This window comes from Acomys minous (assembly GCF_964271855.1).
Source record: "Acomys minous genome assembly, chromosome: 18".
In the NCBI taxonomy this organism is placed as follows: Eukaryota; Metazoa; Chordata; class Mammalia; order Rodentia; family Muridae; genus Acomys; species Acomys minous.
This window is the reverse complement of record NC_140501.1, coordinates 65,017,029-65,021,066: the sequence shown is the minus strand read 5'-3', so window position 1 is coordinate 65,021,066 and position 4,038 is coordinate 65,017,029.

Sequence of the window (4,038 nt, the reverse complement as noted above, 5' to 3'; positions counted from 1 at the left end):
CAGGGCAGAGCAAGCCAAGCTGGGGAGTGAGGCAGATGAGAGAGGACACAGCGGGGCTGGGGCTGGGGCTGGGGCTGGGGCTGGGGCTGGGGCTGTGCCTGCAGCTGGGGCTGGGGCTGGGGCTGGGGCTGGGGCTGGGGCTGGGGCTGGGGCTGGGGCTGTGCCTGCAGCTGGGGCTGGGGCTGGGGCTGGGGCTGGGGCTGGGGCTGTGCCTGCAGCTGGGGCTGGGGCTGGGGCTGGGGCTGGGGCTGGGGCTGTGCCTGCAGCTGGGGCTGGGGCTGGGGCTGGGGCTGGGGCTGGGGCTGGGGCTGGGGCTGGGGCTGGGGCTGTGCCTGCAGCTGGGGCTGGGGCTGGGGCTGGGGCTGGGGCTGGGGCTGTGCCTGCAGCTGGGGCTGGGGCTGGGGCTGGGGCTGGGGCTGGGGCTGTGCCTGCAGCTGGGGCTGGGGCTGGGGCTGGGGCTGGGGCTGGGGCTGGGGCTGGGGCTGGGGCTGGGGCTGGGGCTGTGCCTGCAGCTGGGGCTGGGGCTGGGGCTGGGGCTGGGGCTGGGGCTGGGGCTGGGGCTCACTGGGAGACTGCTTACTTAGCACACATGAAACCCTGGGTTTGATTCCCAGCATTCTGACAGAAAAGAAGGAAGGAAGGATAAAAAGGAAGAGGGGTGGAAAAAGTGGTGGGAGAAATGGATGGAAAGGGAAGAACATACAAGAAGCCACTGAGATAGTAGGGATGGATCAGGCAGAGCAAATACTGCTGAAGACTAAGAGGCAAACTAAAACCAAGAGTAAGAGGCATCCACAGGAGGAACGTGGAGGGGGCTGAGTAAGGGAGGGGGGCATCTGGACTCCGGGCCAGTGAGAACTTCCCCTCCTAGCAGATCTCTGACTGACCGGGACCCCACTTCCAGGGAAGGTAGTTTCCTTCTAGGGTGGGGACAAGTCTGGTGTGGCTGGAGAGCCCCCACCCTAAGCCCCCTCTTACCTGGGCTGGAGAAATCTCTGTGTGACAGCTCTCAACGCGTCAGCCCCTTTATAGCCCATGCCCAGTGCCTGCTGCCTAAATTTGGAGCCATCAGGAGGGACCCTCCCCGCCACTGTGCTCCTGTCCTGGCTCCTCCCACTTTGATCCCTTGGCTCTGGAGGTGACAGGAGGACAGCAGGGCCCCAAGGATTGCCCATGAAAGGCCCGTTGCCCTAGCCCCTCTGGCTCCAGGGCCTTTTTTTAGTCCTTGGGCACATTCCTGGTCTCTAAAGGGCTGATGGGCAGATAGAGGAGACACAGGACTGTCTCACACCACCTCGCCTACCCAACATGGCCCGTACCTCAGTTATTTTTAATCTGAAGGGTGAATTGAGCACACTGGGTAAGGGTCACCTTCTCATACAGGCCTAACCTTTATCCCCGGCCTCCAACTCAATGACTCCCTTCTCTGGCTCGCTCCCCTCCCCTTTTCACCCTGGCTATCACACAGCTTCAGGCTGAGGGGTGCGCTCTACTCTCTCAGACCTGGAGTTCCCCAGGACCAGAGTCAAGATGTCCAAGAGATGACTCAGTTTCTCTTTCTTAGTAAGAGAATCCCCCCCCCTCCTCTCTACCCATGTCCCCCCTCCTTACTCTGTACAGATGCTGCCTATGGTCTCGGTCTCAGATGCCCACGTGTCTAGACAGGTGTCCTCCAAAGGCCTCGCTACCTTGGTTTAGGGACACATGGAGTCTCTATCCTATTCTCGATTGCTCCCCTACATGCAGGCTGCCATCCATTCCCTTCAAACCACGGGAGAGACTCACCCACTCTGCCTTGGGCAATTTACACACAAACTACAGTCTGGTAACTTCACATACAAAATTGAACAGCTGCATATCCATGGCCATTTTCAGACACACACACACACACACACACACACACACACACACACACTGCACATTAACTTAGTTAAGCTTGCAGATTTTTCTCTCTTGCACCTGCACACCCAAGTTCAGACACACAGCTTTTTACACACACACACACACCCGCCCCCCTACAACCTTCCATCCCTGATGGGAGTTGGGAGGAAGGGGGAAAGGCCAGAGGTGTTAATCCTGGGGCTGAGGGAGGAGGGGTGTAAGGGGGGGGGTTGCTCCCTTCCGCCTCCCAGGCTGCCAGAGGATGCAGGTGCTGCTTGGCATGGCTGGCTGGGGTGCCTGGCAGGGCCCAAGGGATTTACACCAGTTGGCCCCCAGGCTCCGAATTCCATGGGTGGGGGCTCTACAGGCTGCGCCCCCTTCCCAGGTAGAACTCTCTTGCCCCTCTCTAACTCTCCTGGGACTCATACTTGAGTGCCCTCCCCCGTGACATCCCCAAGCGCCTGAGCCCTGGAGGCACCCGCTGTCCTCCAGGGCTGCCGTTTCTCAGAGGCCGTAGGTGTTGGGTCTTCAGTAGGCCATGCCTGTTATGACCGAGTAGATATTGTGTTCGGGAGACAAAGCCGGACTCCCCTGCTCTGGCTTTTCCCTTACACCCTCACACCCAGGAACACGCTCCCTGCCCCCAGCTCCCACCCTATCTACTGTCACCTCTCAATATAGCTCTAGAGTATGGAGGTGGGCAGGACACACAGCGGTCACTTTCTCTAGGCACAGCACTCTCAGTTAGTGATGTGGTGTCTCTCCCAAGGTCGCCGGCCCCCTAGGACACCTCATTTCCCTGTGGTGGGTGAGCTCAGGGACGTATACTTCTCTCCAGGGGTCTTAGATGGCGCACACAGTACTGTCTGAGTCGACCTTGCATCCCCACGCCCAGGTGCCTATGCCAAATTATTGCTCTCGGAGGATGCAAGCCACCCGTCTGCAGCTGGATCACCAGAGGTCACTTGAGGCTCCTGTGTGCAGGCTTGCAGGGTTAGCCCATGGCCTAATATGACACCGCCTGGTTCTCAAGGTCTTGAGGGCATGATAAGGGGCCGAGAACACTGGGTCAGATGGGGTCAGGTCCAAGTGACAAAGACCAGGCTCTGTCCTCATGGAACCTAGTATGCCACTCAAGCTAAACTTGGTATAGATAGTGGGGGCTCATAGGGCATGGTGGGTGCGGAGTTTCCATTGCCTCCTATGGAATGCAACAAGGAAGGCGTTAACTCAGGTCTGGGCCCTGCCCTCCTGTGTGGCCTCGTTTGCCCCTTTCTTCCTCTCCTAGGCCCTGTCTCTCTCCCTGCCTCTCACATACTCTTTTCAGCTGCCTCCCGAGGCAGCCCTGCAGTCTGATGAACGTTCTAAAGGATGTGGACACAGATGGACGAAGCTCTGGTCGCAGGTGAGAGGGGCCTGTCCCTTTGTTACCTGGCTGCCCGCGTCTCCGTCTGTCCCCGTGTCCGCCGTCTGTTCCCCGGCCTCTGCCGTTCCATCGCTCATACCAGGGCTCTCCCCTTCCACAAGCTGAGCTCGTGGGGGCACCCAGCCGGCCTTGCCCTTGCTTCCATTCTTGCCTCAGGCTCTTCCTTCTCTCTCCGGCTTCCCTTCCCCTTGACTTTCATAAATCCCATCTCCAGATAGCCTAAAGGGTCCCTCCCCTTTACAGTGCCACCCCCAGCGTTTCCAGACTCTCTGTTCCCAGCTCCTTCTCGCCTTCTCTCCTCACCCATTCCCAGCGACCTCCTTCTCCTGGGGGCTCTACCACCCCAGTCCTTGACCCTCTGCGTGGGCCCGGCCTGGCCACCTTTGCAGCGTCTTTATCTATCTCTTGCTCTTTTTGGGCTCTTAGCTTCCCAGGGCTTCTCCGCGTGTTTCCTTTTTGCAGGGTGGTCCTCTTGACGCCGCTCATCTCTTCGCTGCTGTTCAAGTCTGTTCTAGGAACAGGAATGTTTTAGGGTGGAGAGGGCATGAGAGTATAAAGAGCACTCTTGGGGGGACCTGGCTCTTCCTGTGGCCCCTTTCTGCCCAGGATCCCTTCTTTTTTCTGTTTCCCATCTGTTCTGATCGCATCTGGTTGGGCCTTTCCTTTTTTTTTTTTTTTTTTTCCTTCCTTATTTCATTCTTCGCTGTTTTTGCTATTGGTGTCCCCTCAGC